This window comes from Lutra lutra, chromosome 1 (genome assembly GCF_902655055.1).
Source record: "Lutra lutra chromosome 1, mLutLut1.2, whole genome shotgun sequence".
NCBI lineage: Eukaryota > Metazoa > Chordata > Mammalia > Carnivora > Mustelidae > Lutra > Lutra lutra.
In genome coordinates, this window is record NC_062278.1 from 175,138,769 (window position 1) to 175,163,308 (window position 24,540).

Below are 24,540 nucleotides of genomic sequence, written 5' to 3' on the forward strand. Positions count from 1 at the left end.
TCACGGTCATGAGATTGAGCCCCACGTCAGGCTCCCCGCTCAGTGCAGAGTTTGTTTAAGATTCTCTCTCCTTCTCCCTCTGCCCCTCCCCACCACGTGCTTGGGCTCTCTCTCTCTCTCTAATAAATAAATAAATCTTTGAAAACAAATTGCAAATTTTCAGGTGCCACCCTAGATCCATTGAATCAGTAACTCTGGGGGTGAGACCCAGCCATCTGAGCCCAGTACATGATTCTGATGCAAGATTCAGTGTTCTGCCCTCCATTGCCTCATTAACAAACTAGGGTTAGGAATACTTCATATGCTTACAGATACAGCCCATGCTATATTGGGGATGAAATACTTATTAACAGCCCATGCTGCTTCTTAACTAAGGCTGCAGGGAAGATGGTTAATGGTATTACACACAACTGTCCAAAGCTGTATGGAAAGGACCATTTTCAATTCTTCTCAGATCTTTTTTTTTTAAATTTTTTATTTTTTCAGCATAACAGTATTCATTGTTTTTGCACCATACCCAGTGCTCCATGCAATCCGTGCCCTCTCTAATATCCACCACCTGGTTCCCCCAACCTCCCACCCCCCACCCCTTCAAAACTTCAGATTGTTTTTCAGAGTCCATAGTCTCTCATGGTTCACCTCCCCTTCCAATTTCCCTCAACTCCTTCTCCCTCTCATCTCCCCTTGTCCTCCGTGCTATTTGTTATGCTCCACAAATAAGTGAAACCATATGATAATTGACTTTCTCTGCTTGACTTATTTCACTCAGCATAATCTCTTCCAGTCCCGTCCATGTTGCTACAAAAGTTGGGTATTCATCCTTTCTGATGGAGGCATAATACTCCATAGTGTATATGGACCACATCTTCCTTATCCATTTGTCCATTGAAGGGCATCTTGGTTCTTTCCACAGTTTGGCGACCGTGGCAATTGCTGCTATAAACATTGGGGTACAGATGGCCTTTCTTTTCACTACATGTGTATCTTTGGGGTAAATACCCAGTAGTGCAATTGCAGGGTCATAGGGAAGCTCTATTTTTAATTTCTTGAGGAATCTCCACACTGTTCTCCAAAGTGGCTGCACCAACTTGCATTCCCACCAACAGTGTAAGAGGGTTCCCCTTTCTCCACATCCTCTCCAACACATGTTGTTTCCTGTCTTGCTAATTTTGGCCATTCTAACTGGTGTAAGGTGATACCTCAATGTGGTTTTAATTTGAATCTCCCTGATGGCTAGTGATGATGAACATTTTTTCATGTATCTGATAGCCATTTGTATGTCTTCATTGGAGAAGTGTCTGTTCATATCTTCTGCCCATTTTTTTATATGATTGTCTGTTTTGTGTGTGTTGAGTTTCAGGAGTTCTTTATAGATCCTGGATATCAGCCTTTTGTCTGTACTGTCATTTGCAAATATCTTCTCCCATTCCGTGGGTTGCCTCTTTGTTTTTTTTGACTGTTTCCTTTGCTGTGCAGAAGCTTTTGATCTTGATGAAAGGTCTTTCCCTACTTCAGGAGCTTAAAAGCAGCCTCCCATCAACATAGCACATGGATATAGTTACAGAGAGGAATGACTTTAATCCACACAGAAAGAAAATAGGGAGTCACCAAGCTACTGCTTTACACTGCTAGTTCCTGCTAAAAAGATAGACTCAGAACTTTCTAGGATCATTCATGAGCATCCTGACACATAAGTCAGAAATCCCAGGGCATGTTGCATGAGAAAACAGCAGTGTCACTTCTAACTAGATGAGTTTTATTCCCTTGCTACACAAACTGGAAAAGTAATAGAGACTGGGTCCGAATTCTTCAGATAGTAAACACAGTCCATATTGTATTATCCATAGATATTATCCAGAAGTATAGGTGGAACATGCTGTATATAATTTTCTTCACAGATTGACCCAATCTCAGTAAATCCCTTTCTCATGTTTGCAAAGTCCTGTAGTGGACACTTCTGTTACGTATCAAATATCCTCCAGCCCACCTCTTAGTTCACTTGTTCACACTCAGAAGCTCCCTGTCCTTCAAAGTGCCAGCCTTTCTCTGATTCCCTGCCTGCCTGAGGACCTTGGTGGAGCTTTTGCAGACCTGGGTGGGCCACTGAGACAGCACTGTGAGCAGGAACTCTCATCCATAAGAAATGGGTCCAGCTTCCCTGTCTCACTGTGGGGCAGTTCCAAAGCACATTCAACAGGGAACCTCAGAAAGACCCTGGCTAGATTAGGTCCCCATTGCCCACAGCACTACCTACCCATTAACACACCTCCATTGGTACTTCTCTATCATATCTCATATCCTTGCTCCCTCCTTAATGCTTCCTGATAGCACCTTCCAAATTGACTATTCACAGCTAAAGTCCCTGTCTCAGGGTTGGCTTTCAGGAGTAGGCAAACTTACACAGCTTAAACATGGAAGAAATGTGTTCCAAATGCAGGCAACCCAACCCCACATTCTGTGCTCCTTTTCACTGTATTTTACTTACTCAGTGTAGTTCCTTAAGTATGCAGAAGCGCTGATCCTTGTCCTCCGTAATCTAGGAGATGAAAAGTTCAGTCTCAAGGCATCTAGTCCCCAAACTTCATGAACTGGATCAGAAATCAATGGGAGGGGCCCCTGGGTGGCTCAGTGGGTTAAGCCTCTGCCTTCGGCTCAGGTCATGATCTCAGGGTCTTGGGATCGAGCCCCAAATCGGGCTCTCTGCTCAGCAGGGAGTCTGCTTCCCTCTCTCTCTCTCTCTCTACCTGCCTCTCTGCCTACTTGTGATCTCTCTGTCAAATAAATAAATAAATAAAATCTTTAAAAAAAAAAAGCAATGGGAGAAAGCTACTTCATCACTAAATGAAAAATCCCATTTTTTATTTATAAAATTTTTGGAGAACCCTCAAACCTAAGAACACCTCTGTATCACTAAACCAGCCCACCAGTGAGAGTACTGTTTGATGCTTGTTTCTGGGGAGACCACCAAGCACTGTAAATGCATTCTAGTTTTTCAAAGATGTCCAGTGTAACAAAGGCACATTCAATATTTCCGCCCATCGAAACATTGTTGATTTTGTTATGCATCTCTGCAATTCAGAGACAGCCATTTAAAAAGCCAACTTGAATTACATGTATGTAAAAGGAGCTGCACTTCAGCTCATCTAAATACTTTTATTGTACAAACCTATAAAGAAAATAGCAGATTTCAGTAAGCAGAATAATCCCAGAGGAAAGTACGAGGAAGAAATAATGCTCTCAGCCGTTCTGAGACAAGTAGAGAAATTAAAAATGTCTTTGAGATCCCTGCCATCTCAATGTTCCTGCAATAAAAAGAGGAGGTGGAAACAAAACCTCCGTATCCATCCATTAGCTCTATTTGAATCCCTTTTCTCCAGGAATCTCTCCTTCTGAAAGTTACAAATGTTATCATGTCTATAATAGTGATTTTGGCTTAAAGTATGAGATGGCAAACAGAAAAATGGATAATATAGATTTATAAATATTTACTAATTATCATATATAATGTCATCCCTGTTAAAATGTTTTGGCTTTTATTTTCACTCCCCCCACATTATTTTTCTGTATTAAATTAAATCTGACTTGGAGATCCCACTATCCAGAGTGATTAGAAATCAATTTAACTCTTTTTTAAGGTGTCATTCTTTTTAGGTTTGCATAAGAATCCAGGGGCATTATGCGATGTTTGGACAATTGGTGAAGGGCTTGTTATCTTTATTCAATCATGGTAACCACCAGCATGTGAATTGTCCAATGGGATCCATTGGAGACAGGCTAGGTCCCCTGTGACCAGTATGGGACCCAGAGCTATTTATATAAAACTGTCAAAGCCTCTCTCTGTTTCTCTTTTATTGAAGTACAGTTGACACACAATGTTACATTAGTTCAAGTGTACAACATAACAATTCAACAATGTTGTACATTTTTTTTGAAAGATTTTATTTGTCAGAGTGAGAGAGAGTGCATGCAAGGGGAGTGGCGGGTAGAGGGAGAAGCAAGTTCCTTACTGAGCAAGGAGCCCAATGCAGGACTCGATCCCAGGACCGTGGGATCATGACCTGAGCTGAAGGCAGATGCTTAACCAACTGAGTCACCCAGGCGTCCCAACGACTCTATACATTATGCTCACCACAAGTGTAGCTATCATCTATCACCATACAATGCTATTACAACACATTGACTATATTCCCTATGATGTACTTTTTATTCCTATGACTTACTCATTCCATAACTAGAAGCCTGTGCCTCCCTTTTCTTCCATCAAATCCCCTTCCAAGAGAAGTACTCTCTCCTCTCACTGAGCTTGTGGAAACACCTGTGCCAGTTCTCTCTCTGTGGATGGGAATGAGTAGGGAGAAGAAATAAGAAACAGTCTTTTCCCCCTCCTAACTCACCATATTCCACCTGCAATATTCAATAATATCCAAGAATTCAGCCTCCAATTTAATGACAATAACTATGCACTAAGCTCTTTCCAGATTCATTTAATCCATTAGTTCATTACTGAAATATTATTCATGCTATTTCACAGATTACAAACTGAAACTCAGAGAAAATAATGGCTTGTCAATGTTGTGTCACTAGAAAGATCCTGATTTGGGATTTGATCACAGACTACCTGCCCAATAGTATTATATTCTTGCGATGTCACACCTCAGTTGGACTAATAATTGCTAACAATAAAATGCCTTAATAAGTAAGTTTTGAGCTTTTACTATGCCCCAGGCATTGAATTTAACATTTTTCTAGACCCTGGAGATAAAAAAAGGAGAAAGTTACTTCTCTGCCTTCATTGTGCAGCACCAAAGACAATAGTGGAAGGAAGTCTGAAGAGTTTACTGAGAAGGCTCCAATCAGACAGCTACAGGTATCCAGTTCACATGAACTCTCCTGTCAGGTAAAGAGTACAGGAAAATGCCAAAGATAGGAATAAATAAAAATTAGGAGAATTCAGGGGTGCCTGGGTGGTTCAGTTGGTTAAGTGTCTGCCTTCAGCTCGGGTCATGATCTCAGGGTCCTGGGATCAAGCCCCACATCTACTTCTACCTCTGCCACTGCCCCTCCCACGAGCTGGCGCACGCTCGCTCACTCTCCTCTCAAAAAATAAATAAATAAAATATTTTTTAAAAATTGGGAGAATTCATCTGGATGCTTTGTCAAGAAAAGGATGTAATAGACTAGAGAAGCTAAGAGTAGATTCACAACAAAAGCAATTCAGTCATTATTTTATTTTTAAATGTGAATATTAAAAGTATGAAACGTATAATGTCTCTTCTCAGTTTTGTACCTTGGGATACCTGTGCCTTGTACTTATCATAAAATGCTAATCCCTTACTGTGTTCTGCTAGACTCACCATGTTGCAGCGTTTGCCTATCAGACGCCAGGGGTCACCTTGGCTACTCAAACTCCAGAGCCACTAGCTTCTGCCATACTTCCTTGAAGCCAGAAAACTCATTTCCTCCTTAGGGTCTGGGTATTTGCTATTTCTTATATTTGGAATCTCATTTTCTTTTCTTTTCTTGGTCAGCTCTGCCTCATCAGTTAAGTCTCATTTCTAATATTAGAGACGTCTCTGCTACGTAGCCTCCATCTGTTCATTTATTCATTCATTTGACGACTTCTTAAAATTTCATTCTTTATTGAGGTATAAATAACATACATGTTATATTAGTTTCAGGTGTACAGTATAATGATTCAATAATTCGCTGCATTACTCAGTGCTTATCACTGTAAGTGTACTTTCTAACTCCTTTATTTCACCCTTCCACCGCCCACTTCCCCTCTGGCAACCACCAGCTTGTTCTCTGTATTTGAGTCTTTTGTTTGTCTGTCCCTCTCTTTCTTTGCTTGTTCCTTTGCTTTGTTTCTTTTAAATTCCACATAGGAGTGAAATCATACAGTATTTGTCTTTCTCTGTCTAACTTACTTCGCTTGGTCTTATGCCCTCTCTTGGTTTATATATACAATGGAATATTACTCAGCCATAAGAGAAAATGAAATCTTGCTGTTTACAACATCATTTGATGCATGTTGAGTGCTGTGTTCCAACACTGTTCTTGGCCCAGGGGATAAAGCAGGGAATGAATGTGGCCAAGTATGTACTTGCCCTCATGATACTTACATTCTAGTGGGAGTGTTGGACAATATCAGAGATGGAGGAGAGCTACTGAGGATCATTACTTTCTTGGCTTGCTCCCTCTGGTACTGCCATGAGCTGGCTGCATGCCTGCATGGAAGGTTGCAGTTCCTGCTGGAAGGTCCTCACCACACAGCCATGTCTCAAGTTCTTATTACTGTTTCTTCTCCTCAAGCCCCTCCTCATTAATCCCAGGTACTACATTTCCCCCAGTAGTTTCTCGATAGCCTTTCTGCACTCTTAGAGTCGCTTTATTCAAATTCTCAAATTACCCAAAAATGAGGGCCAGGAGCCTAAGAATTATGAAAGACCTCACTGGGGAGATGGTAATTAGTTAGAAACCTGTAGGAAGTGAGGGAACAAGCAGAGGGATAGCTAGGAAATACTTTCTAGGAAAGAATAGCAAATGCTAAGAACCTCTGTTAGTTTTGTATCCCAGCCTTATAAATTAAAACAAACAGTGACTTAAAACAACATACATGTGTACTATTTCATAGATCCTATAGATGAGAAATCTGGGCACAGGATGACTAGGTGCTCTGCTCAGGGTCTTGCAAGGCTGAAATCAAGGTACTGGCTGGGCTGCTATATCACGTGAGGTTCAGGGTTGTCTCCCAGCTCATTCAGGTTGGTGGCAGAAAGCGGTTCTTTGTGGTGACCAGGCTGAGGTTCCATTTCCATATTGGCTGTCAGCCGGGGGCTCCTCTCAGCAACATGCCCCCCTGCATTCACTTGCAGGTGGCTTCCTCCATCTTTAAGCTGGCAACAGAGAACTCTTCAAATGTCAAATTTCCCCTAAACCTTGAATTTCTGACTTTCTTTGCTTCTGACCTCTGGACCCTAATTTAAAGGCTAATGTAATCAGACCAGCACCTCTACCACCCCCCAACCACCAATAATCTTCAAATCTTAAAGTCTGCTGGTTTTGGACTTCACTTATACCTGCAAAATCCTTTCACAGCAGTACCTAGATTTTGTTTGGCTAATTACGGGGCAGGTGGTGTGCGTACTTCAGAGCCTAGGAATCTTAGGGGACCGTCTTGGAATTCTGCCTAGCACAGAGTGTAAGGCAGGAGCAAGCCTCCTCTACTTAAAGAATAACAAGGAAGCCAGTGTTCTAGGTCTCCGTGGGCAACCAGAGCATTGAGCAATCAGGACGCAGAGGTGGTAGGGGCAGAGGAAGGCACAGCAGCTGATGACAGGACACTGCAGGGACTTGAGCTTTTACTTGGCGGCCATAAGCCATTGACCTCAGTGGCATGATCCCACTCATAGTAGAAGTATTACTCTGGCTGCATGCAAATAGGTGGCAGGGGAGGTAAGAACTGAAGCAGAGAGACCACTTAGAGACTGCTGTGGTAATACAAATGAGAAAGGATGCTGGCTTGGACCATGGTGGAGATTTTGAGGGTGGAGAAGGAGTCAGATTCTGGATATCATTAGCATAACAGGTTTTGGTAATGAATTGAGTATGAGGTGTGAGGTAATGAGGAGTCAAGTTTATTCTTCATCCTACGTCATTCTCTTAAATTATTTATGTATTTATTGCTCTCTTAAAATACTTTATATACTTATTTAATTATTGGCTTTTGGCTCCTCCTACAAAGGAAGCTCCATTAAGTGTAAGATATTCTTGTCCCTGCTGTAACCCTGGTGCCTAGCATGGAGTCTGAGACAGAGTAGGCATTTGATAGACACTTGTTGAATACGTGAAAGAATGAATGAACAGTGACCTTTGAACTTCAGGCATTCATGTTCTTTTCACAAGTTATTCCAATACGTTAGGAATGGAAAGCAGATATCTTAAATTACCCCCATGGGATCAGATCCAAACTTATCAAAGTATTTTGTTTCGATATATTGACCTCATGATGGAAAATAACCGATTTTCCCGATGGTTTACCTGACTTACCTGTTAGATTGTCTCCAGTGTCTCCCAGGTGTTTCACATCTAGATGTTTTTTGTTTTTGTTTTTTAAAGATTTTATTTATTTATCTGACAGAGATCACAAGTAGGCAGAGAGGCAGGCAGAGACAGGGAGGAAACAGGCTGAGCAGAAAGCCTGATGTGGGGCTCGATCCTAGGACCCTGAGATCATGACCTGAGCCAAAGGCAGAGGCTTTAACCCACTGAGCTACCCAGGCACCCCACATCTAGATGTTTCAATATTCTCTTCCATCACCTGGGTGAGTTTCAATTAAGTGGTTCAAGTTTTTCTTTTTTCTTTTCTATTTCTTTTTTTTCTTTGTTTTTTTCATCTTTATCTCCCACAGCCATATTTTCCAGTTTTCAATTTTGTAGACTTCCTGGAATAGAGTTTCACTGCACCCACTAAACAAAATGCATTCCCAGTTTTCAAGGTAATGTTCCCTTGGTTCTTTTGCTGGGCAATATGAGCTTTACAAACAGCAGAATTTCATGACAACCTGTCCATACTGTGCTCAGAAAACCACTAGGGCTGGAAGGGATGATAAGTCAAAGAGGCCAAGACCTGATAGTCAGTGGAGAAAAGAAAACCTGATAAATTGTAGGAATACTAAATAGTGACATAAAATCCAGCCTAACAAGGGCTTTTTTTTTTTTTTTTTTAAAGTAAGCTCTATCGGGGCACCTGGGTGGCTCAGTGGGGTAAAGCCTCTGCCTTCGGCTCAGGTCATGATCCCAGGGTCCTGGGATCGAGCCCCACATCGGGCTCTCTGCTCGCCAGAGAGCCTGTTTCCTCCTCTCTCTCTCTCTCTGCCTGCCTCTCTGCCTACTTGTGATCTCTGTCTGTCAAATAAATAAATAAAAATCTTTAAAAAAATAATAATAATAAAGTAAGCTCTATGTCCAGAGTGGGGCTCAAACTCAACAACCCTGTGATCAAGAGTCACATGTTCTACCGAGTCAGGTGCCCCGGCAAGGCCTTTTAATTGGGAACACATATGAGTTATCAAAACCATGAAAAAATTATTACAAGGATATTCATAGTAAATATATAAAGTGGATTATGAATAATGAAATTGTGCAAAATCCATGTTTTTATTCATTTCTCATTACTTTTTAATGCAATTTCTGATTTAAAAAAATAGACTCTGATCAAGGATAGAATGAGATTCCCTACCCAGATGTGAAATAATCTTAAAACGATAGATCTTAGGCCACCTGTTATTAGTGGAAGTGAGTAATGGTTTGCAAAGCTTTCTGAATGTTTAGTGATTGATAAGGCAAATTCTCTCCTCCTTAATGTCAGGGTAACATAAAGTTGTCTTTCATGCACAAATAGGTTAGACCATTTTATGTGCTATGTTGCTAAACCGTTTTCTGTCTTAATTAACTGAACACAATGCCTAGGTGAGGTGATCTTAAAAGCTGCATGAGTTTTTGCAAATGTGCTCAGTGTTGTGGGTGTTTGAGTTGCAAATGAATAAGCTTCTCACCTGAACACAAGCTAACTCACCAAACTCAGGGTCATGCTCTCTGACCCTGCAGGCCAGGGGCCCTCTATTATCTTATGTATGCAGAACCTGTATTTTCTTCTGCTCTGTCTTCTTAAGCCCCTGATATTATCCCAACTTTAAGTTATGATAAGAGGTGGAGAGTGGGTAGGGATGGAATAAAGGAAAAAGAGGATAGAAGGCAGAAAGGAAGGGAGGGCGGGAAGGAGGGAGAGAGGAAGGAATTCCATGTCCCTAATATGTAACAACCAGGCAGAGACTTGCAAAAAACTCAGAATACGCTTCTAGCACTTAGGATCAAGTAAGTTCTTAATTCAAAATTAGGAAGTGAGGGATGAGCTGTGTGGAGGAGTCAAGAAAAATTCCTTTGAATTTAAACAATTAACATTTGGTGGTTAGGAGAGAGCAGAGCAGATTGTGTTCTTTGAGATGCAATACTAAACACCCAAAACCAACTGTAAGGAAAAATGTCATCTAGAGACCTGCAGGTTTGCCAGGGCCTTTCTACTGAACACCTTCAAATATCTCACTGTGTTATTTCTTAGATTGTTGCAAAAGCCACACAGTAAAAACTTATCAGACTAAAAACAGATTCTTTTTAAAGGATCCGCACGGATATATAAGCACTCTGCATGTGTGCTCTTTAAAAATACTCATCGTGAACAAACATTGATGAGACTTGACTGGTAAGGAAACCTCCATAATTTTCCTTGATGCCTGGAACAAACAGGGAGTTCCTTCTCTACTCCTTCTTCCCCTGTCGCGTTCCTTACCTCCCAACCAGTTCTAAGCCCTGCCTACGTTACCTCTGTAGTGTATCTCTTCTTTTCCATCACCAGTGACATTAATTTAGACCATGTTTCTAAACCTCTGGCCAATGATGCTCCTGAAACTTACACATTTTCTAAATTTATACATGCATTCTTTTTTTTCTTTCTTTTTTTTTTTTATTTTATAAACATATATTTTTATCCCCAGGGGTACAGGTCTGCGAATCGCCAGGTTTACACACTTCACAGCACTCACCATAGCACATACCCTCCCCAATATCCATAACCCCACCCCCCCTCTCCCAACCCCCCTCCCCCCATCAACCCTCAGTTTGTTTTGTGAGATTAAGAGTCACTTATGGTTTGTCTCCCTCCCAATCCCATCTTGTTTCATTTACTCTTCTCCTACCCCCTCAACCCCCCATGTTGCATCTCCTCTCCCTCATATCAGGGAGATCATATGATAGTTGTCTTTCTCCGATTGACTTATTTCGCTAAGCATGATACCCTCTAGTTCCATCCACGTCGTCGCAAATGGCAAGATTTCATTTCTTTTGATGGCTGCATAGTATTCCATTGTGTATATATACCACATCTTCTTTATCCATTCCTCTGTTGATGGACATCTAGGTTCTTTCCATAGTTTGGCTATTGTAGACATTGCTGCTATAAACATTCGGGTGCATGTGCCCCTTCGGATCACTATGTTTGTATCTTTAGAGTAAATACCCAGCAGTGCAATTGCTGGGTCATAGGGTAGTTCTATTTTCAACATTTTGAGGAACCTCCATGCTGTTTTCCAGAGTGGTTGCACCAGCTTGCATTCCCACCAACAGTGTAAGAGGGTTCCCCTTTCTCCGCATCCTCGCCAGCATCTGTCATTTCCTGACTTGTTAATTTTAGCCATTCTGACTGGTGTGAGGTGATATCTCATTGTGGTTTTGATTTGTATTTCCCTGATGCCGAGTGATATGGAGCACTTTTTCATGTGTCTGTTGGCCATCTGGATGTCTTCTTTGCAGAAATGTCTGTTCATGTCCTCTGCCCATTTCTTGATTGGATTCTTTGTTCTTTGGGTGTTGAGTTTGCTAAGTTCTTTATAGATTTTGGACACTAGCCCTTTATCTGATATGTCATTTGCAAATATCTTCTCCCATTCTGTCAGTTGTCTTTTGGTTTTGTTCACTGTTTCCTTTGCTGTGCAAAAGCTTTTGATCTTGATAAAATCCCAATAGTTCGTTTTTTCCCTTGCTTCCCTTGCCTTTGGTGATGTTCCTAGGAAGATGTTGCTGCGGCTGAGGTCAAAGAGGTTGCTGCCTGTGTTCTCCTCAAGGATTTTGATGGATTCCTTTCTCACACTGAGATCCTTCATCCATTTTGAGTCTATTTTCGTGTGTGGTGTAAGGAAATGATCCAATTTCATTTTTCTGCATGTGGCTGTCCAATTTTCCCAACACCATTTATTGAAGAGGCTGTCTTTTTTCCATTGGACATTCTTTCCTGCTTTGTCGAAGATGAGTTGACCATAGAGTTGAGGGTCTATTTCTGGGCTCTCTATTCTGTTCCATTGATCTATGTGTCTGTTTTTGTGCCAGTACCATGCTGTCTTGATGATGACAGCTTTGTAATAGAGCTTGAAGTCCGGAATTGTGATGCCACCGACTTTGGCTTTCTTTTTCAATATTCCTTTGGCTATTCGAGGTCTTTTCTGGTTCCATATAAATTTTAGGATTATTTGTTCCATTTCTTTGAAAAAAATGGATGGTACTTTGATAGGAATTGCATTAAATGTGTAGATTGCATTAAATTTAGGTAGCATAGACATTTTCCCAATATTTATTCTTCCAATCCAGGAGCATGGAACATTTTTCCATTTCTTTGTGTCTTCCTCAATTTCTTTCAGGAGTACTTTATAGTTTTCTGTGTATAGATTCTTAGTCTCTTTGGTTAGGTTTATTCCTAGGTATCTTATAGTTTTGGGTGCAATTGTAAATGGGATGGACTCCTTAATTTCTCTTTCTTCTGTCTTGTTGTTGGTGTAGCGAAATGCAACTGATTTCTGTGCATTGATTTTATATCCTGACACTTTACTGAATTCCTGTACAAGTTCTAGCAGTTTTGGAGTGGAGTCTTTTGGGTTTTCACATATAGCATCATATCATCTGCGAAGAGTGATAGTTTGACTTCTTCTTTGCCGATTTGGATGCCTTTAATTTCCTTTTTGTCTGATTGCTGAGGCTAGGACTTCTAGTACTATGTTGAATAGCAGTGGTGATAACGGACATCCCTGCCGTGTTCCTGACCTTAGCGGAAAAGCTTTCAGTTTTTCTCCATTGAGAATGATATTTGTGGTGGGTTTTTCATAGATGGTTTTGATACTATTGAGGTATGTGCCCTCTATCCCTACACTTTGAAGAGTTTTGATCAGGAAGGGATGCTGTACGTTGTCAAATGCTTTTTCAGCATCTATGGAGAGTATCATATGATTCTTGTTCTTTCTTTTATTAATATGTTGTATCACATTGATCGATTTGCAGATGTTGAACCAACCTTGCAGCCCTGGAATAAATCCCACTTGGTCGTGGTGAATAACCCTTTTAATGTACTGTTGAATCCTATTGGCCAGTATTTTGGTGAGAATTTTTGCATCTGTGTTCATCAAGGATATTGGTCTGTAGTTCTCTTTTTTGATGGGATCCTTGTCTGGTTTTGGGATCAAGGTGATGCTGGCCTCATGAAATGAGTTTGGAAGTTTTCCTTCCATTTCTATTTTTTGGAACAGTTTCAGGGGAATAGGAATTAGTTCTTCTTTAAATGTTTGGTAGAATTCCCCCGGGAAGCCGTCTGGCCCTGGGCTTTTGTTTGTTTGGAGATTTTTGATGACTGTTTCAATCTCCTTACTCGTTATGGGTCTGTTCAGGCTTTCTATTTCTTCCTGGTTCAGTTTGGTAGTTTATATGTCTCTAAGAATGCATCCATTTCTTCCAGATTGTCTATACATGCATTCTTAATCCATTTGGTTCTTTAGTTGCTTTATTCTAGGTTTGTTTTTTTTTTTTCCTCTAGTGTTTCCATTTTGTTATTCAACACCCTTTCATCCCCTACCCCAACCAAAGGTCAATCATTTTTGGCATTCAAGACCCAGACCTTTTCCTTTGGTCCTATACATTCTTTTTGGGACATCTCTTCCATTCTTAGGATTTTTGTTATCATCTATATGTTGATAATTTCTGGATTCTTATCTCCAGGCTACTTTTTCTTGCTAAGTTTCAGACCTATATATTGAATCCCTACTTTGCTATTTGAGTATATATTGACATTTCTACTTAGATATCTTACAGGAACCTCATATTCAACGTGACCCAAGCTGTACCCATTATCTTATTCCTAGACCCAAAGTAGTTCACAAGAAGGGTCTCCCTCTTATTTAGTGGCACTAAAGCCAACCCAGCTGCCCAGTCTAGAAACCTGGAACTTACTCTGATTTTTTTCTTGTCCTTATCCATGACATTTAATCTGTCAATAAACATGTCCTGGATAACTCCAAATTTCAAAATTCTCCATTTTTATCCATTTTACTATTAAGGCACTCACTGAAGCCACCGTCTCTGAGGAAGATCATCTCTACAGACATCATACAGGGCTCCTAATTCCAGGCTTGCTCCACAAACATGCATTTATCATCCTGAAGCCAGAGGATCTACATACAATTATCACATTATTCCCCATGGTGCTGAATCTTTTTGATGGCTTCCCTTTACTTTAGGCCCTGCCTACCTCTCTAGGTTTATTTCCCACCATCCCAGCATTCCTCCCCTCCCCACAAAATGAACTGCTTTTGGTTTCCCAAACATATGTGTCATTTTCTCCCTCATTCCTAGACCTTCACACTTGCTCTCCTCTGGAACTTGTACATTCTTCCCCAAATCTGCCTTCCCCTGACTGGCTACCAGTCACTCTCCAATCTTCAGTCTATACTTCACCTCTTTTGAGAGGCCTTCCTTGAATTCTTGTTTGGGTCCTCTGCAGTTGTTGACTTAGTTTTCTGTGCTAACTCCTAGTCCATAGGACATAGGCTGTATCTATCTCTTTACTGCTGTTAACACCATAGTCTGGCATAATGCTTGGAAAACAGTAGAAGCTTAAGAAATGTTTGTTGAATTAATTAATCAATTTATATGTTTACTTCTCTGTTTTTCTCATGAGACTGTGATATTTGTAAGGGTGGGTTGTCCAACTCTTACCTCCAAGTCCCTGGTAACTTGCACACAATAGACATTCAGTACATACACATGAAGTGGATGGATTCATGGATGGAGGAATAAATGGTTGGTCCTTTTTATTTGTTTCATATGGTCTTTTTGAAGATTTCACAATAATGCACATAAGAGGTTACCAAGGTTGAGTAGGAAAAAAAATCGAAGTAAAGAAGGGATACCAATAAAAGTTATGAAGAAATAAGCTAAAGAGAAAATGTCATGATTTGCCAAACAAATTTTATCTGTATGACTGTTATTAAAATTACAAAATATCTCTTTTGTGGAATATATCTTGAGATAATTTTTTAACTCTTTCAAGCCACTTTGGTCCCATACCTAGTTGTCCTATTCACACCCAGAAGAAAATGAGACATTATTTTTGTATACCCTTATCTCTAGCAAAAAAAGAGTCTACCCTTATGGATGAAAAAAAAAAAGAAATCCAGAAGGAAAGGAAGAGGAAGGGAGGGAGAAAGGAAGGAAAGAAGGGAGGGAGGGAGGAAGGAAGGAAGAGAAGGAAGGATGAAGAAATAAGATAAAGGGGAGGGAAGGAGAAAAATATATGAAACTGATCATTAATGAAGCTAATATTTTCCTTTAAATATCAATTTTAAATTCATGACATTGAACATAACACTTTTTTATTACTTTTTTTAAAAAAATCAACTGAACTTGGTCCAGTGATTTATTGTCTTAAACTTAGTGGCTAAAACAAAACTATTTGCTCACAATCAGCAATCTGAAAGAGTTTGGTGGGGATCAGTCTTTGCTCTACTTTATGCCAGCTGTGGTGACTCAGAAGCTGGGGGCTGGAATCATCTGAAGATTTGCTTACATGTGTGATGTTGATGCTGGTTATTGATTGGGATCTCAGCTAGGACTGTAGTCAGAACCTACACATAGTGTCTCTGGGTTGCTTGGGTATCTTCAAAAATGCTGGCTATGTTCTAAGAGGAGTTGTCCCAAAGAAGAGATCCACGAGGGAGCAGTATAGCTTTTTATGACCTAGCTTCAAGTCATGTAGTATAAGCTCTGCTTTATTCTATTCATTCATATGTCATAAAAACATACCTAGCTTCAAGAGGAGGTGAAAAGAGCTTCTATCTTTCTATGGGGGGGGGGGGGTGCCAAAGCCAGTAAAAACAAGTGGAAAATATTGCTGTGACCATTTTTATAAACTGCAGGCTGCTTATACAATCTATATAAAGCAGTTCATAACTGATCTTTCACGGATAGAATTTGGAATGGAGATGCCTGATGGGGAACTCCACAGTGCTAAAACAAGACTACCATGGATTTAGGAGCCATCAGAATTGCCGGCAGCTTTACTTCTGCTTTTACTCCTTTCTTTCCTGATAATGGGATGACATATTCTGCCTACTCTTAACCTGCCCTCCTCTCATACGTAGACCTGAAAAGCAAAATCATAGGGTGAGGTGGATCTCTTCCCTGGACCCCAAAAGAAATAAAACATAGGCAGCTACCAGGAAAGAGTCATGAAGACTATCATTTAGTCTGTCATGATGCAGTGTGGCAGGTGACTTCAAAGAAGACAGACACATGAAACAGAAACACAGAGACTCAGAAACTTTGGAGGGGGGGAAAGAGACAAATGTCAGAGATTCAATCCTGAATGCGACAAGGAAAGAGGGCTTGGATTGTCCTTGCCACCGTCGTTATTTTATTGGTTCAAGACAGATAATAGAAAGCCAAGATGGGCTTGAAGAAAAGCTATGTTTATTCCTAACCCTCCACAAGGAATCAGTCATCTAAGTGAAAGCTGTAACCCTTATATTATAGGAAGGTCAGCGTTATCAGAAGGGTAGACAGAAGAAGGTTCTCTCTGTAGAGATTCTGAGTTAAATCTACTTCAAGTTTATTTACAACTTTGCACAATTCATACTATATCCACATTCCTTTACCACATAGCTGGTACTGTAGACCATCAATTTGCCTTCATTTTCTGCATCCCAAGAAAAATTGGAAAAGGCCATATAAGTGATGATTTGGGGACCTCTAACCTTGTAATATTCTCCATAGAGGCTAAGAAATAATAAGGGAGAGAAAACTGATATGAATGTTGTAGCTCTAATTCCTTGGCTGAAGACTTTAGGGCTTCTTCTCAACATGGCATCCACTTTTCTTTCTTTTTAACAACCCCCTACATTTCTTAGAGACCCATCCCTTGTCTACTCTTACTTCATGTTGTTTGAGTACAGGCTGCCCCTGAGATCCCAGGTGGACATGTGAGTCAATGATTAGTTTGGACTTCAGCATGTAACTTAAGTAGATCAAATCAAAGCTAATCCTTTAACTTTCTGGAATGAATGTTTGATTTGATGTTGTAAAAATGTAAACCTGGAGGTGCCAGAACATAAAGGAAACTAGGATGAGAGATGGAAGATGAGAGACTGGATTCTGATAATACCTTTTGAGGCCTTGGGTCCAATTCAGATTCTATCTGAATCTACTCCCTGGACTTCTACATTATGTGAGCTAATTAACAACCTTTGACACCAGTCTTAGTTGTTTTATTCTACTCTTTGTGTTATTTGAAAAGGTAGAGATAGCCCTTTCTGTCTTATGGGATCAGATTAATTGGCCTTGGTGTACAACCCTTCCTCTAATCTGTGTGTATGATTCTGCTATGGGTAAAATGGGTCTGATCCTGTATTTATATTTGAGATTTTGACCACAGCAGAAACAAGGATTTTCCACCCTCAACTCAGACCTCAGCTTGGGCAACAAGATTGTTCAGTCAAACTTAAGAATAAATTTTATTCATAACTGTTTTTTTCAACTTTAGGCAATATTTAGAGTGTTTGTGACCACAGGAACACACAAAATGATGGCAAAAGATGGTGGACCCAATTCCCGATTGTGTGGATTTCATAACTAACTTGGAAATAAGGTGGCATATTAAGAAAAACCCTATGTTCAAAGCTTTGTTCTGTTTTTGATTCCAGACTTGCAAGCTATGTGATCTGAGGCATCACTTTGACCTAAGTTCCAATACTATGAAGATTAAGGTGTTATAGCCTATTTAATTGTTAAATATCAGCAGTAGTATTATTACTAGTCTTAATGTTAAAATCCAGTTTATTCTGACCTTATCCTTTTGATGGGCATTCCTCAGGTATAGAAAATACTTTAAATTTTCATCAGTTTTATGATGAAAATGTTACCTCTATAGTAAAATCCAACATTAAGATGCATGAAGTAGAGCACCTAAATTTCTAGTATTTGTTCTATCACAAACAAATCTATATTCCTCTCTCTGTTGCTTGTCACTATTTTTAAAATTCCAAAAATACTCTGTTTCTTTTAAGACTCATTAGGCTATTTCTTATGGGATTTTGCAATGTTCCTGAGAACCAAATGAATCTACTAGGTCATATGACCTCAGAGACACACACATTTTTTAAAAAGTAGACTCGTGCATTTGGGCTACACAACAGCCTTGGTACCATATGCTGAGGGACCCATACGTTGAATAATCATCATGTGCATCATAAAATCTTGGAAAGAGAACAGGACATTTATCAGAATAGTCTGGAGACAGCCTGGCTCCCTGTCTGCTAAACTTATATCCATGAAGCAAATCATATTCTGTTTACTCAATTGGTACCTAATGAGAAGAACAGATAGGAATTATTTTTCGTAACACTCTGTCTTCTTATATTTACTTGACTGGAGAGTAATTTCAAAGGAGCCAAAGATAATTAATTGCTCTGAGTGGGTACACTGTATGTGATTTAAGTAAAGCAAGAAAAGAAATAGCTCTATGAAGCCAAGATCTGGAAGAAAAGGAATAAGTATCTATATTAGTTCTCTCAGGAGAACTTCGGGAGTGTGCATGGTAACATCTTGGTGCACTGTGGACACAATGTGATAAGTGACATGAGCCACTTTACTCTCAAGAGCTGAGACATATCTGCCTGTGCTGATGTTGTCACCAACTAATGCTCTGAAGCCTCATGTTTACCAATGAGCTTGTGGACCCAATGATTACGGTCTTTTTGATTATGGTTTATCTTTATCACTAAATGAACTCAGTTCTTCAAGGAAGTATCTGTTAAATAAATGATACAACTATATCTAAGTCACTGGACCGTACTCATGGGATGGTTGTCAACTCTACCAACAAAGCACAGTCCCATCGCTCTTTGTAGTTGAGACAGTGCAGAACTAATTCTGGTACCAAGACTTTGGATCCATCCTTCTTCCTCTAAAATTGCCATAGAGAGTGACAGAAATTAGGAAAAACAATCAAAGAAGGAGTCTTTGCTTTTCCCCTCCATCATGCCACATATTCAGTTCATCAAATAAATCTTCCAAAATACATCACACACCTTTTACTCCCCTGGACATTGATATCTACTCCCTAGCCCCTAACTCTATCCTTTCTCAGTGTTTCCATTCTTGCCAGAATTCATTTTCTACAAGTTTGTTTAACTCTTTAACATGACTTATAAGGTCCTTCTATGGTTTGATTCTTGTTTTCTTTCTTTCCTTATTCCTTCTTTACTTCCAGCCTCCCTTGAAGTTCTCTCTCTTGTCTCTTCACACAGTGGATGGCCTTCTCAATCTTCAGGACTCCCATGATTGTTTCCTTTTCAGAGAAGTTTCCCGATCGGACCTCTACAGCAATTCAGGGTGCTCTATCATAATTTTCCCCAACTCCCATTTATTCCTTCATAGTATATAACTGATCTTTTTGTTCATGTATTTGTTTCTGTGTTAATTATCTTTGTCTCTTACTAGATTGCTCCATGTGAACGAGATTCCATCTATATTAAAAACACCATACTCAACAAATGCTTATTAAACTGTTAGAATCAATTGCTCAGATAACATCAAACTTTCAGTTCTTGAGGAAGAAGCAGATTCCAAAGTAGGTGGCTGTCTTATGTCCCAGGATGTTAGAGCCAGTTTGTGCCCCACATTGCCTTTTTTGCTATCCCAGTCCATTTCCTTGTCTCCCACGTACTGTCAGTGTGGCTCAGAGAAGCTCTGTCACCACTCACAACTTCTGACATGTAAGCAATCACATGTCTGTGCTGTGATGGTTAATTTTATGTGTCATCTTGGTGAGGCCATGGGACCCAATTGTTTGGTCAAACACTCCTCTAGATGTCCCTATGAACCTATGTTTGTTGTTGTTTTTATGTGTTTAGTGAACTCAACTTGTTTCATTTTTTAAGACTTAATTGTTTAGAGCAGTTTTAGTTTCATAGCAAAATTGAATGGATTTCGGGTGCCTGGGTGGCTCAGTGGGTTAAGCTGCTGCCTTCGGCTCAGGTCATGATCTCAGGGTCCTGGGATCAAGCCCCGCATTGGGCGCTCTGCTCAGCAGAGAGCCTGCTTCCCTCTCTCTCTCTGCCTGCCTCTCCGTCTACTTGTGCTCTCTGTCTCTCTGTCAAATAAATAAATAAAATCTTTAAAAAAAAAAATTGAATGGATTTCCCATATTCTTACTACACCCCAATCACACAGCCTCTCCCACTATTAATATCCCACACAAGACTGGCATATTCATTAAAATCTATTTATACACACACACACACACACACACACACATTATTATTACCCTAAGGCCATAGTTTATACTTGTATTCATTCTTGGTATTATATATTCTATGGATTTTGACAAATGTATGACATGTATCTATCATCATCATACAGAATAGTTTCACTGTCCTAAAAATCCTAGATGGTATTTTAAATTCATCCCCTCCTTCCCCTAATCCGTAGCAACCACTGATCTCTTTGCTATCTCCATAGTTTTGCCTTTTCCATGATGCCATAAAGGTGGAATCACCCAGTATGTAGCAGTTTCAAATTGGCTTTTCTCAGTTATTAATATATATTTAAAGTTCCTTCATGTCTTTTCATGGCTTAATAGCTCATTTCTTTTTAGCACTGAATAATATTCCATTCATACATTGAATGTACTACAATTTATTTTTTTATTAAATTTATTTTTTTTAATAAACATATAATGTATTTTTATCCCCAAGGGTACAGGTCTGTGAATCACCAGGTTTACACATTTCACAGCACTCATCATAGCACATACCCTCCCCAATGTCCATATCCCCACCACCCTCTCCCATCCCCCCTCCCCCGAGCAACCCTCAGTCTGTTTTTTGAGATTGAGTCTTTTATGGTTTGTCTCCCTCCCAATCCCACCTTCTTTCATTTTTTTTCTTTTCCTACCCCCCAACCCCCAAACATTGTATCTCCACTTCCTCATATCAGGGAGATCATATGATAGTTGTCTTTCTCCGATTGACTTATTTCACTAAGCATAATACCCTCTAGTTCCATCCACGTCATCGCAAATGGCAAGATTTCATTTCTTTTGATGGATGCATAGTATTCCATTGTGTATATATACCACATCTTCTTTATCTGTTCATCTGTTGATGGACATCTAGGTTCTTTCCATAGTTTGGCTATTGTGGACATTGCTGCTATAAACATTCGGGTGCACGTGCCCCTTCGGAGCACCACGTTTGTATCTTTAGGATAAATACTCTGTAGTGCAATTGCTGGGTCATAGGGTAGCTCTATTTTCAGTTTTTTGAGGAACCCCCACATGGTTTTCCAGAGTGGTTGCACCAGCTTGCATTCCCACAAACCGTGTGAAAGTACTACAATTTATTTATCCACTCACCCACTAAAGGACATCTTGATTGTTTCTAGGTTTGGGGAAGTATGAATAAAGCTGCAATAAACATCAATGTGCAGGTTTTTGTGTAGAGAAAAATTTTCAGCTCATTTATGTAAATATCAAGGAGCATGATTGCTCAGCTGTGTGTTAAGAATATGTTTAGTTTTGTAAGAAACCATCAGTTTTCCAAAATGGATATATGATTTTGCATTCCTACCAACAATGAATGAGAGCTTCTGTTGCTCCATGTCCCTGCGAGCATTTGGTGTTATCTGTATTCTGAATTCTAATAGGACATTCTAATAGGTATGTAGTGATATTTCATTGTTGTTTTAGTTTGTAATTCCCTAATGTTGTATTATGTGGAGCATCTTTTCATATGCTTCTTTGTCATCTGTGTCTTCTTTGGTGAGGTGTCTATTCAGATCTGCTGCCTTTTTTTTCTTTTCTTTTCTTTTTTTTAAGTCGGCTCGACTCAGGGTGTGGAGCCCAGCATGAGGCTTTAACTCACACCCTGGGTGGTGACCTCAGGTGATCAAGACCTTAAGTGAGATCAAGAGTCAGATGCTCAATCAACTAAGCCACATAGACTCCCCTCTTCTGCCCATTTTTAAGTCAACTTGTTCATTTTCTTCATACTGAGTTTTAAGAGTATATTTTATATAACAATCTGTAATCACATAGGTCTTTGGCAAATATTTTCTTCCAGTCTTGCTTATCTTCTCACTTTCTTGAAGAAGGTGTTATTTTTTTAAACATATGGATTAACTTTTTAAATTTTTAGTGTTTTATTGAGGTACAGTTGACATACAATGTTTTATTAATTTTAGGTTACAACATGGTGATTCAACAATTAAATACATTATGAAGTGCTTACCATGATAAGTATAGTTACCATCTATCACCATATAAAATTGTTACAGTATTATTGGCTAAATTTCCTATTCTTTACTTTCCTCTGTGAAGACTTATTTATTTTATAACTGGAAGCTTGTACCTCTTTATCTCCTTTACCTATTTTTCTCATGCCCCCCACTCCTCCACCCTCTGATAACCACTAGATTATTCTCTGTATTTTTTAGTCTATTTCTGTTTTTTTATTTGTTTGCTTGGTTTTTTGTTTTTACATTCCAAATATAAGTGAAATCATATGGTATTTATCTGGTATTTGTCTTAGTTTTTTTTTTTTTTACATTCCAAATATAAGTGAAATCATATGGTATTTATAAGGTATTTGTCTGTCTTAGTTCACCTAGTATAATACTCTCTAGGTCCACACATCATGTTGCATATGGAAATATTTCATTTTTTTTTTAAGAGAGAACATGTGTGCATGTGCAAGTGGGGTGGGGGAAGGGCAGTGGGAAAGGGAGAAAGACTCTTAAGCAGGCTGTGTGCTCAGTGCAGAGCCTTATGTGGGGCTTAATCTCATGACCCTACGATCATGACCTGAGTCAAAACCAAGAGTTGGATGCTTAATTGACTGAGCCACTCAGGCACCCTGTTTCATTCTTTTTTATGACTGAGTAATTTCATATATATATATATATATATATATATATATATATATTCCATATCTTGTGTGGTATCAGTAATATTACATTAAACATAAGGGTGCATATGTCTTTTTGAATTAATGTTTTTGTTTTCTTTGGATAAATACCCAGAAAGTGGTATTACTAGGTTGTATGGTATTTCTGTTTTTAATGTTTTGAGAAACCTCCAGTCTGTATTCTGTAGTAGGTGCACCAACAGTGCAGGAGGGTTCCCTTTTCTGCACATCCTTGCTAACACTATATTTTTCTTGTCTTTTTGATACTAGCCCGTGTGAAGTCATATCTCATGGTAGTTTTCATGGGCTTTTCCCCAATAATTAGTGACATTGGGCATCTTTTCATGTGTCTTTTGCCCATTTGTATATATCCTTTGGAAAAATTTAATCAGTAGACTTTGAGTAAAATAGATTACCTTCCATAATGTGAGTGGGCCTCATCCAATCAGTAAAAGGCCTTACGAGCAAAGACTGAGGTTTCCTGAAGAAGAAGGAATTCTTATCCTGACTAAAACATAGAAATGCTACCTGAGTTTTCAGCCTGCTGCCTTGTGGAATTTGGGCTCAAGACTACAACACTAGCTCTTATATGTATTTCCTGGCCTGCTGGTCTACGTTACAGATTTCAAATTTGTTAGCCCTCACAATTATATGAGTTAATTCATTAAAGTGATCTCTCTCTCTCTTTCTCTCTCCACCAACACCTGTATCACCCATATACACTAACATGACCAATAGGATGTATATATATGTATAAAATCTATCTACCTAACTACCTACTTACCTTCTGTTGATTCTGTTTCTCTGGATACCACTGGCTACGCATGTGTATTCTTAACTCCATGAACGAGACTCAAAACATCAGCATGATTGGAATGAAATGAGTCTTTCATGTGCATGTGTTTTGTTACCAGTAAAATCCTACATAGATCAAGGACTAGGATTCTATTTATCTGGAGTCTAGGCAAGGGAAATCCTATTCGGTCAGATCTGAAAAAAAAGAAAGGTTAATGTGTTCTGATACCTTCAGAACTCCTTTTTTGTGCCTAGACCCCCAGCATTGGATGCCTCTCCTTTGGTCCTCAGCTGCTCAGGAGCCCGTGAGAGCTAAAGTAGAAGCATCATAGCAGAGTAGTCTTAGAATTCAGGCTTTCTTACCCATTAGATCTCAGAGCCAATCACAACTCTTTCCTTACCAGCTGTTACTTGGTGTCTCAACATTTGATATTTCTCATCTCTAAAATGGGAACATTGTTTTAAGGCTAACTGAGATGGCACTCAAGTCAAGTGCTCAGCAAAGAATAAGCAGTTAACTCGACAGCTGTTATTATCACTATTAAGTCCTTCACCAATAAGCACTCCATATGTCAGTCGACTATCATGTTCTCTTCTGAGCTCTAAATCACATGACTCTGCATATGTAATTCCTTCAGCCTATGTCTTCATCAGCCACATTCTCTGTCGACATCCTCCAAAGCCCAGCTCAGTCTCACTTCATCTGTGAAATTACAGATTTATCCCACAGTAGATTATCATAGCCCTTTCTTTTTGTAGCTATCCATTATTTGTTACTTAAAAAAATAACAAGGGGGCGCCTGGGTGGCTCAGTGGGTTAAAGCCTCTGCCTTCGGCTCAGGTCATGATCCCAGGGTCCTGGGATCGAGCCCCGCATCGGGCTCTCTGCTCAGCGGGGAGCCTGCTTCCTCCT